The 12161-nt window shown below is 44.9% G+C and overlaps 1 pseudogene; it reads left to right on the top strand.

Annotated features, from left to right (window-relative positions):
- Nucleotides 1-3090: 3090 nt before the first annotated feature.
- On the top strand, nt 3091-7844 carry LOC147453987 (uncharacterized; annotated as a pseudogene).
- Nucleotides 7845-12161: the final 4317 nt, after the last annotated feature.

Raw genomic sequence — 12161 nt, 5'->3', positions numbered from 1 at the left:
TTACACCATAATTATATTTTTTGCCAATATGTACATACTCTAATCTCATATTTTTCCTTTATACAAATCACTCCCACATTTTCACCCTCACCCTCGTGAAAACAAAAAATTGATTTCTACTCATTGGTTACGTTTATTATATTATTTACTTGCATACCTTTTCCTCTTTCACCCAAAATAATTCAAGGAGGGACCTTATCATATGATTCCACTATCTTTCCATATCCATAACTCCTCCATATTTTTTTTATTATTTTTACCCATTATTCTAACACCATGTGCTCATTGAGCTAAAGTCCATGAATAGTCCATACACTAGTCCCACCATGTATATATTTCTTTATTCACCAATAACCCTCCTCCATGCATGGGTCAAGGGAAACTTGGATGCTTTGTATTATAATATGACAAAGGAGGGGCTCACTCTTGGATGCATTGTACAAATTCAACAAAGGAGGGGGCCACTAAAAGACTTTTGCAGGCATAAAAACAGGCTTTTTGGTGAGAGTTTTGGCACCTATCTCCACTCCGAATTTGGAGCGGTGGTCAAAAGAGAAAATGTAGCCCACGCTCTGAATAATTACCTCAAATTTTTTCATGATTTTTGGACCTACCAGCGATGAGCTATGATTTTTTGAGTGGACCCCACTCGATGGCCTCCATATACGTTGTCTCTCGAGCAGAGGCTCATGATCTTATATATTGTAAGAAAAACATTGAGAGACTCTGTTTCCTTGGATCATAAAATTTCTAAATCTTCTTGTGTATGCAATCTTGCGAGGGATTTGAAAGGTGACATTTTCCAAGATTAAATAGGTTGTTTGCTTGCTCGCTCAAAAAGAAATCATATTCCCAGCAAGTTTGTTCGCATCCTGTCAATAAGTTCGTTCCCGCGCCTCGTTCTTTCTTTGCTTTTGCGAGCGTGCTGCTTGTAGGATCTTTTTTGCTCTCTCTTTGCTTTCCTCAACTAGTCAATGCTATGGTTAACTAGATTCTTGCTTTTCTTTTCCTCCTGCAGAACTGCGCAGCTTCGTTGAGTCTCCTCCATGCCCTGCAGGCAAACGTTCATCGCAGCGGGTGGTGTCAAGCTCTGCCGTGTCACCGCCAGATCCGGCCTTCGAGGAAATCACAATTGGGAAGAGGTGTAGGCGTGCGTTGCTTCAAGGAAGCCCTTCTGCCGATCTTGTTGGCAATGCAGGTATCGCTGATGCGCACAATCATTCCTTGCGGAATAGCCTTAACGTGTCTACGACTTTCTTTGCTACAATGCATTCTTGACTGGCGAGTTGCGTTAAGATGGTGCTCTGCTTTTTTTTTGCAGACAAAGGATACTCTCCACTGGGAGAGGAGTGCGCACAAGCACCATCTTCTTCTCAACAACAACTTCCTTGCCCATCTCACGAATTAGGGAAAGCTGCAGCCTCATTTTCTGAAGTTGGCCAATCTTCGCCTGCTCGGAATGTCTTGGACAGTGGCAAGCTACTGGACAAAGGGAAAAGATTGTTAGTCAAGGAAACCTTGCCGCTACTCATGATCAGCGATATAGATGAGGATAGTAAACCTTTCTCCATAGAGGGGAAAATCTTGAATTGGTATGGCACATACCGTTCCATCTCGTCTGGGCAAAAGAAAAATGCACGTTACTTCAAGTTTGACATCATCGATGCCGAGTGCATTGACACGATTACGGTCGTCGTTGTGGATCCCTTCATTGAGACCTACACCAGGGAGCTCAAGATCGGCTTCTTCGTCAGGCTTGACTGTCCTCTTGTGAGGGCTAAAAACCATAACGATGCTGGGTCAGCTTTGTTCTCCTTGCATGTCGATGCGTCGACAACCATTAGACCTTGCGATGCATTCCCTGTTACTTTAGCTTTCTATCCTGAGACCAAGACGCTGCAATTTCCGAGGCTACTAGCCCACGTCCGCCCTTAGCGACACTGGCGTTTGTTGTCTTGCAAAGTTGTAATTTCCATCAAAGAATTGGTGCTACATTTTGGGATTTGGTTGTTGCTGATGGCCCGACCCCAGACGACAAAGCAGTTGTACGTATCAGAAGCATTGGCTCTAGCGTTTCTTTCTTTTGAAATTGACAAACCTTTTTCCATATGTAGGTCAGCTTTGTCAACTCTCGAAAGCAAGACTACGATCGGGTCATGGCCGAGATGGCTAGGGAGCACATTGTTATGTTTGTGGCTAGGAATATTGGCCTCTTCATGGGCAAGGTGCGCACATTGTCTGTTCTGGATGTCACAACTTTGGCCCCCGTGCGAGGATCACGTTTGAAGGAAGAATTGACCATAGACAGTGTGAGACTCTCGGCTACAATAGAGAGGGGACTTTCCATGGTTTGCACTCAACCGGATGAAGACATCTTTAGTGGTCTTTACACGTTTGTTTTTTTTGTAGGTTGTGGGGACTTTGCGATTTGTGAACTTCAATAGGGCTCTCTTGCATTCCCAGTGCTCAGTCTGTGACTCGCCGAAGGTGAAGAAGGTCGAAGGCCGACTGTGTTGTTCTCTTTGAGATAAATATCGCGTCATCAACATGACGCTCAGACTGGAGGCAAAGATTTGAAGCAGCATTGACAGAGGTGTTGTGGCGGTTCAAGTGTCAGAATCTATGGTGGATCGTCTTCTGAGCTTGCCAAGGAGCTTCAAGGAGCTGTACATGGAGAGAATTCCAGAGGCGAGGGATATTTTATCGACATCTGTTGTCGAGGGTGTGTTCAAAATTGGCACAAATGGCTCTATGATATCTTTCACTCCTCTATTGGAAACCTAGATGCTTTGAGAGCATGTATTTGAATAGCTTTTGGCCTTTCACCACGAATAACTATTCTTCCTTACCTAGATCCCTCTACAATCGATGAACTAAATTTTGGCTTGTCCATTGTATATCCCGTTTCAAAAGAAAGTCCATGGTGTCTCTCCATAGCTCGCTTTCTACTCTTCCTTCCTCTCTATCTTTTCAACCTTCCAAAGCACAGACTCTCTCTCTCTCTCTCTCTCTCTCTCTCTCTCTCTAGCACACGTATACAAACAAACACACAAGCTGACTTAATGTTTACAATCTTTGCGTGTCTTTCCAATGACTCTCTTGGCCGAACAAGACATCGATACCGTTTTCACGGCGCGGTTTCTGAACAATTCAGACATCTTCCTCGTGCTACACCATCTCCAAAACTCAACAGGTGCACCGCATGACCTTAGATCAAATTTTCTCGACAACTTGTTTGAGAGCTTCTTGCGTGATAGACATGCTGTCTAGGGTGCATGCCTCTTCTTCCATGATGATGAGCCCACCAGCACAATGACAGCCACAAAATTTTCGTCTTTGTATTCAACATCCACCAGCCCACTTGCCCTTAGCCTCGACATATTAACGGCCTTCTCTCACTCTGTGACTTGTAGGTTAAAACTGTATTTGAAAATAGATGACAGCGTGAGAACAATCATCTTGGGGATGCCATCGAAACCATTTCTTGCAAAGGGCATTCTGCTCTCCGAAACAACCAACGGCATCACATACCTTCCCACCTTCACAAAGTCCTCAAACCGTGCACGTGTTCGATGGGAAGAAGATGAGGTGGCCACTTTGCATCAACTATCCTTGTTGCATGAGGCTTTGCCAGATATTGAGGTCGTCCGCATGTTCCAAGCCAAACACCCACACACATTGCACACAACCCAGGCCGTGAAATGCAAGCTTTCGTGCCTGAAGAACGAGAAGTGCCTGTCACCGTTGCTCAGATACGACACACCCATGCCAGGTTGAGCAAGGCGATTAAGAGATACAACATAAGCATCAAAGACAAGCCCATTACACCCTACGAAAAATGTGGACGCTTGCTATTTCACCGCCAGATAACACGCCAGCTTCTGCCTTCAATTGCGGAATCCACTTCAACGAAGCGAAGACGCTATGCGGATGTGTACATCTGCAACCAGTGCAAGAAACACTTGGCAAGCGATAGAAACCGCCTATGGAGCTTGCAAGAGACAGGGTTCAATCCAGCGCTTCCCTTCATGTCAGATCTAAACCCCATAGAGGCACGCTTGGTCTCCATTCGTATTCCCTTCGCCAAGATACGTGAACTGACGTACGATGGTTAGTATGGGCATAGAGGTAGTGTTGTCAATGTGCTTGCCAACTTGGAGAAGAGCCAGGCTGTGCTGCCTCGCTTCATTGAGGATGAGGCTTCTGTCCTTGTGGGCATCAAACGAAAGCTTGAGTACGATAGATGTTACCTAAGCGGTGTTGTGCGACCCTTGCTCACAATGTGTGCAACCACTATGTTGCTGTCCACACCACTCTACACACGAGAAGGTGTCACCATCAACGACAGGTGGCTTGCACATCTTTCCAGTCTAAGTATGCCTCCTGCAAATACCCTTAACAACAATACGCACGATGTTGAGCTTGAGGATGATCAGACTGATGTCATGCTTCATGGGGTCACAAGTGTGGCAGAGGTTGTCGACTACAGTGGCAAGATTCTTCATGTTGCGCCTTGTGAGGGAAATTCACCGTTGAGCATCTTCACGGACGAGTATTGCGAGGAGTTGAGCTTCCCGACTCTTTTCTTCGGGTCCCCTAGAAGATATAGGGAGGCCGCGAACAAAGATTATCAAACGATTGCAAAGTGGGAGCTCCTAAACGTCGATAGAAGATTCGCCCTTGACATCGAGAATTTACTTTTCAAGTCTATCAAAATCATGTCACAACAAGTTGCTTCCTCTGTTTGGGTGCGAATGCGTAAGGGAAAGCTAGGGGGTGCAATGCTAACCGCAAGGCAGGTTGTAGAAGACACAAACATAGAGAGGCTTCTCAACTCAAGATTAGGCTTTAGAGACTTTGAGGTGCTGCGCACGTCCCCTGACTACAAGGAAAAGATGAAAAAAAATGTCTTCGCAATGATCCGGCAACTTGGACCGCCTACATTTTTTGTCACGTTCTCCTCCGCTGAACGAAGATGGAAAGAGCTTCTTGCTGCACTTGAGAAGTTGGTCCCGCTGAGCCAAGAGCCTGACGAGAGTCTGAGCTCATATCAACGTTGCCTCATTCGTGCCGATCCCATTACAACTACTCGTTTCTACGTAAACAAGTTCAACGCAATGAAACGGTTGTTGCGCACTGATTCCTCCATATGCGGCAAAATATGGGACTTCTTTTTCATCACGGAGTTCCAAAGTCGCGGTAGCCAACATGATCATGGTTTACTGTGGCTAGAAAATGCTCCATCACTCACAACACACTCAGATCAAGATATTGTATTATTTCTAGATACCCACATTAGCACAGATAGATCCATCTTGCCCAATGACCTTTCTGAAGCTTACAAGCACAAGCATCATAAGACTTGCCAAAAGAAGAGCAAAAGTTGCCGTTTTGGATTTCCACGTTTTCCCATGCCATTCACAACTATTATCCGACAAGGAATACTTGAGGCAAACATAGCTAGACAAGGCAAGCTCTATTTGCAACAAATCGAAAAACAACTCATCCAAATTGATTTACAAAATGCCCCTACGTTTGAAGAATGGCTAGAACAAGTACAACTCTCCATGGAACAGTACTTGCTTGCATTGCAAGCAACTATCTCAACACCCACCATTTTTCTCAAGCGCAAACCAAGCGATATATTCACAAACAACTTCAATAAATCAATAGATTCACTTTGGAATGCAAATACAGATATACAGTTTGTGCTAAATGCACATGGAGCTGCGAGCTATTGCACCTCAGACATGACAAAAATGGACAATACATTAATAGGAGCAATCAAGTCACAAGTTGATCACTGTGTCGCAAACAATGCAACAACGCTGGAGAGACTACGAAAAGTTGGTAGCACAATCCTTAAGACACAACAAATTAGTTCACAGCAAGCTGCTTACATATGTCTCTCGCTCCCATTGCATAGCTCCTCTAGAGAATTCATATACATAAATACTAACCCACCTGAAGAGCATGCCCTCGTTCTCAAAAAGAAGAACGCCCTACAAAAAATGCACCCCGACACAACAGAAATCTTCTTTGCCTCCATCATTGACAAATATGCCTCTAGACCACACTCGTTCTTTGCCATGTCCTTGGCCCAGTTCGCTTCCACAACCAAAAACCCCTCCAGGCCTGACAAGTTGATGCAGAGGGCACGCATCGTGCGGTACGTCAGATACAATAAAGCCAAAGACCCTGACAACCACTACAGAGAACAATGCCTTCTCTTCTTGCCGTGGTCAAGACATGAGAATGAGCACCTACCCGAAGTTTCATCTTGGATCGATGTCTACACTTCGAACATTGAGACAGTAAAAAACAATGAATCACAGTTCGTTGTCGAACCAGCTCCACTTGATAGACTCGCAACAGCTATCACAACCTCACGCAGCACGAGGAGTGTAAGTTCCTTGAACGATTCCAACAATCCCAGCGTGATGATCAACACCCCATCAAACCAACCGACAAAGAAACCATTTTCTTTGCATTTTTCCAAACATATTGGCATGACCAATGAGGATTTCCACACATCAATAAAGAAACTAAACCTACAACAGCGACTCATCCTCGATGATGTCATGCTTAAAAAACGCATAGCGCCATATGAAAAGATACATCTCTTCCTCATGGGTGGAGTAGGCACTGGGAAAACATTCACGCTATTCTTGCTTGTCAAAGCCCTCATTCGTTTCTACACGCATAAGTCGGGCCACAATCCTGACTTTCTTAAGGCACTCCTGATGGCATATACAGGCAAGGCAGCATTCAACATTGGTGGTACAACTATACACTCAGCTTTACATTTGCCTTTGATAACTATGACACACACAAGCCTCAGAGCAGAAAAGCTAGATGCATTGTCCTTACTTTATCAAGATTTGGAGCTTGTAGTGTTTGATGAAGTCTCCTTCATAGGATCAAGTGTCTTCTCATTGGCCGACTCACGTCTTCGTGCCATCAAGAGAAAACACGACCAACCTTTTGGTGGCCTAGATGTCATACTTTGTGGTGACCTCTGCCAAGCTAGCCCAGTCAAAGACTCTTGGATATTCACAACCAAGCAACCTCTTCTTGAGGCGGTTGCACCTTCATACTGGCATGAATTACTTAAGTGCTACGAATTAACGATGACAATGAGACAAACCAATGGACAGTTTATAGAGGTGCTCAACCGAATGAGAACTGGCTCACACACCAACAGCGACGACCTTGGTTACATTAACAACTCCTTCCACAGAGAGCTGCCTGCTGACATAACCATATCACACCTATTCTACTCTAACAAGGCAAAGGATGAACACAACGAAAAGGTCTTCGCAAAATTGCCCGGTGAGCCACACATATTCCAAGAAATTGACAAGCGTGGCGCCTCTTGCAGCAAAACAATAGCAACTCCATTGGACGCCAGACAAACTGCAGGTCTCCAAGCAACATTGTGCCTGAAGCCGGGCCTAGTGGTCGAGCTATGCGCTGGAAATCTAGACATTCCCGATGGCCTTGTCAACGGTGCAGAAGGCGTCTACAAGCTCTACACTACATTCTCCGACACGGCATGCCTTTGGATTCATTTCACCAACCCTAGCATAGGGCAAAAACAAAGGTACGACCACCGTCATCTTCACAACCCACTCACATTGCCTAGCTGGACGCCAATTCTCCGCATCACACGCGAATTCCAAATTGGCAAGAACTACTTTAACACCCTCACATGCAAGCAATTCCCAGTTCAGCCTGCCGCAGCCCGCACGATTCACCGCTCGCAAGGGCTTACACTCAACACACTAGATTTCAACCCTAAAGGGATTAGGTCTCATGGCCTCGCATACACTGCTCTTACATGAATTCATGACACTGCAAATCTATATTTGGTGGAGAGCTTGCTACCCTGCAACATTCACACCGACGCATTAGTTCTCAAAGAGCTCCACAGGTTGAGAACAGAAGCAACTTATCTCCCCGTCCAAAAGCAACTAGATCTCCACCAAGATACACATTACATTGTCCAATCACTGAATGTCGTCTCCCTTGCAAAGCATGCAAACGATATCATCCACGACAAAAGCCTAATGGCCTCCGATGTCCTCTGCCTACAAGAGACGCGACAACATGCGACAACCATTCTAGGCTTCCGCAGCATATCCTCAACACAACTACACGGCATCTCCATTCCACATAAAGACAACCTAATACCTACACAAATACACATCTGCATCAATCAAACACTTGAAACGATCCATGCAACTTTCCACTGCGCCAACAAGTGCCTAGCGACAGTCATTTCACTCTACAGGGCACCGACATCATCGGTCCCGCAGTTCCTGCATAGCGTCTCCAATCTTCTTGATTCAACCCGCACCATGCGACCACTAATCATAATGGGAGATTTCAACATTGGCGCACTTGAGGAAACCACCACATATAGAACCCTTTCCAACCTCATTCTCTAGCATGGTCTCCACCAATTGATACACCATCCAACCACAGTACACAACTCTATGCTGGACCACGTATGGGTTAGCAATGACCTGTCACAAACCATGTCCGGCACTAACTACAACTACTGGTCCGACCACTCCACTACATACCTCCTCATCACCAAAAACTAACCTTCCCTTCCTTTCTGCAGGCCACTGTGAGTTCTCACCTTGTTTCACTTATAGCTCAAGGGTTCTTTTGCACTCTTTCACATGGTGTCGGTGCTTCACATGCTCGGGCTTGCCCATAAGCTCCTCAGTCATGCCACATGGGAGATCCACCTGTCGGCTCCGAACCCTCGTGCTTCCCCACCATTCCGCACCTTGGCCTTGGACAACCCGTTTAAGAGATGGAAAAAAATATTTGATCCCTTCCCATCATGATTGCCTGCCCACCTGAACTATGCGTATTGCGATGCCCAGGACATTGATCGGCAAGCTGCAAATTTTGGCTGACTCCCCATAATGTATGCTACCTTGTCAAACCTAGTCGAGGCAAGAAAAACACCTGGCCGCATGCATTTTGATGTGGACAACCTTGCACACACCCTACCCTCGACAAATATTGTATAGGCCATAATTTCTCGTCTGAGCTCCGAATGGCAAACCGAAAAAACCGGCATGCTCCACAGCTTGAGCTTTACATGTGTATCCACTAATCCCAGTTTCGGCCGCCTGTCTGTATCTGCCCTATCCGTCGAGATCTGCAAAGCCTTCTAAATTTGGACTGGCATATCTTTCACATCGTGGCCCCGTTTGACGAGTCGTCTGGACGGGCTTCTAGAGCACCTCGAACACTTCATTCTAGGACACATTCTTGCACTTTGGACACCTTGACCTGCCATCTCAATTATCCCAATTTGGAGCCCCCCCTGCCCTAAAAACCCACTTTAAGCATGCATTTCCATTGCCACTGTCCTACTGAGGTCTCCCACACTGGCTTTAGCCCTCTACCATGCACCTGTTAGCACCCTTTGCATTGCATAGCACACTTTATAGCGCGGAGCAACTTTGGTTGCACCAACGTTGCCCCAAACTACAAATCTCTCTTCTTCTCTGAACGAGGTAACTGAACTCATCCCTACATCCTTGAGCCCATCTCATTGAGTGCAATCCGAACCATTGCCTGCATTCGTCTTAGCTCCCATTCTCTACGCTGCGAGACAGGACATTGGGGCACTGGCCAGGAGTGTCGTCGACCTTGCACCTTATGTCCTCGTCAAGTGTGAGAGAGTGAGTACCACACACTACTTGAGTGATCAGCTTTTGACCACATTAGGTTCTCTTTTCCCCATATATTCAGCCATGAGCTCTCCCTACATACCTTCCTCTCCCAACCACGATGTGGACTCTCCATTGCAACGCTCATTTCAGCCATTTTTGAGCATCCAGATTCACTTATGACCTCCACGCACACCATGTGACATGTTCATTTGGTCCCATAGGTCATATTTGACCTCCAAGGACGATAATAGAACTATCTCTCTCTCTCTCTCTCTCTCTCTCTCTCTCTCTCTCTCTCTCTCTCTCTCTCTCTCTCTCTCTCTCTCTCTCTCTCTCTCTCTCTCTCTCTCTCTCTCTCTCTCTCTCTCTCTCTCTCTCTCTCTCTCTCTCGTCATGAAGGCGGTGCTGCTACATGACGAGATTGGTTGCACCAAGCAACTAGGTGGCAACTTCACGTAAGTTGCAATCCCAGAAGACACAGGTTTGGGTTGACAGATGGGCTGAACATTAATGCAGGAGTGAGAGAGCAACACCTGACTCGATCTTGATAATTTTGTGTCAAAGTCCGGATCAGTATCCGAAACTTTTTTTAAAGAAAATTTTAGTGATAAATATTACTTTGTAACCCTAATGTCCTTTTGTGTTTCTTTGAGCCCACATACCACCGACCTATTTGGCAATGACCAAATGCTTTCACCTTGAAGTCTTGTGCCCTTGTACAAGATAAGAAATCTCTATGCTCTCGTTGAACAGGCCGATGAAATGGAAAGGCCTCTCTCCAGATACAATCACCTACGGGGCTTGCACCTTGAAGGCATGTGCCCTACCGTAAGATGCTAACAGGGGTGGGAGTGTCATTGCTAGTCAAGGACTACTCCAGAAAGAGGCCATTCTTGGCAGTGCTCTTGCCGTATCTCCAAGAGTCATGACATCTTCAAGCACCCTATCTTTGATACCTTGGGAGGGGATTCTAGTGCTTGATACATGTATGTGGTCATAAAGCCTTACATTCCTCATGTTCCATATGTACCATACATACCAAAGTCGAAAAGAGTGTAGACAAAAGATCATTGTTGAGCCTTTAGTTTTGAAACATCCAAACATGCATGTGATCTTGATTACTCAAGTCTGATTCCACTAGAACTTGAACCATTGCCACCATTTCTTGACTTGGCTGCAATCCCAATATATGTGTCTCTCACTTTTTCATTTCTACGACATACACTACACACTCCTATTATTCAAGTTTCCTTTTTGAACATAAGCATAAATGTTGGAATAGCCCCTATTAATGCTCTCCACATGAATACCTTAAGCTTGAAGGGTAAATGAAGCGTCCACAAGCTTGCAAGTATCTTGATCCACCAACCATTAGTTTGCATCATAGACCATTGTTAAGGTCCTCTCGTAGCATGTACATGTGATGTAAGATTTAATATACCTAATCCTCCTTCCTTCATAGGCATGGTGATGTAATCCCAAGTGATAGGAACTCCAAAGGAATTTTTGTTTCCCCACCCAAATTAGTCCATGGCGTATTTGAAAGGCTGCAATAATTTATTTGACCACTCAATAAGAGCTATATAGTACAATATATAAGGCAAGAGTATAGCTTGGATAATCGTCAATCTTACATGTAGGGGCCATTTTTTGTAGTGCCAAGATTCCACCATCATCGTCAATACTCTCTCTAGAATCACAAGCAACAAAACAACAACCTTCAATGAAACAAGTCACCTTATGAAGCTGAATGAGTTTGCCAAGCCAAATTGGAGGAGAAGCGTGAGCCTTTGGACATGAATTGCACCCAAAACTACCAATTCATTGATGTTGGGGTAGATACAACAATGGTAGGAAGAATATATTCTACTCGCACTCACTCAAACTAGCTCAAGCTTTTCTATGCACCAAGGTGATGGTGTATAGAAATCTTACTCTCTCTTTACAACCAAGATAGAGATGGCGTGTGGTACGCTCAATCTAGTGTGCAATGGTATAGTCATATCTTTTACAAGGAGGAATGGGTTCTATTTATAGGTTTTAGAAGCCTTGAGTAGGATTAAGCCTAATCAATTTTATTAGGAAAGATCAAGGATTATGAATTTTTATGAATTTCAAATGAGAATGGGGTCTCTCTTTTCTCTTGAATCACATGGATGTGGGCTCAAGTAAGAGAATTATTTATGTGGTGAAAGGAGAGAAACTTCCATGGGAGTGAGTGAATTTGGTTTACTTGTGCGGTTGCCTACTCCATATGTTGATAGTGTGGGTGCATTTTTACAAGAGAAGTTAGTTGTTAGTGGTAATAATCACTAGAATTGTTAGTGATACATTTACAATGGGTAGGATGAGTTGATTTGATGAAGGAAGAGGGGTGACTTAAAAGAGAATCATTGAGATGGTGAAGCTTTGAAGAAGCTTGAACTCACCCTTGTGTAGATTGTGGAAAAAATGACCGCT

The sequence above is a fragment of the Adiantum capillus-veneris genome, chromosome 7 (genome assembly GCF_014529385.1).
Source record: "Adiantum capillus-veneris isolate H3 chromosome 7, ASM1452938v2, whole genome shotgun sequence".
NCBI classification, from domain to species: domain Eukaryota; kingdom Viridiplantae; phylum Streptophyta; class Polypodiopsida; order Polypodiales; family Pteridaceae; genus Adiantum; species Adiantum capillus-veneris.
The sequence above is the reverse complement of the archived record's forward strand: the minus strand, read 5'-3'. Positions and strand labels throughout refer to the sequence as shown.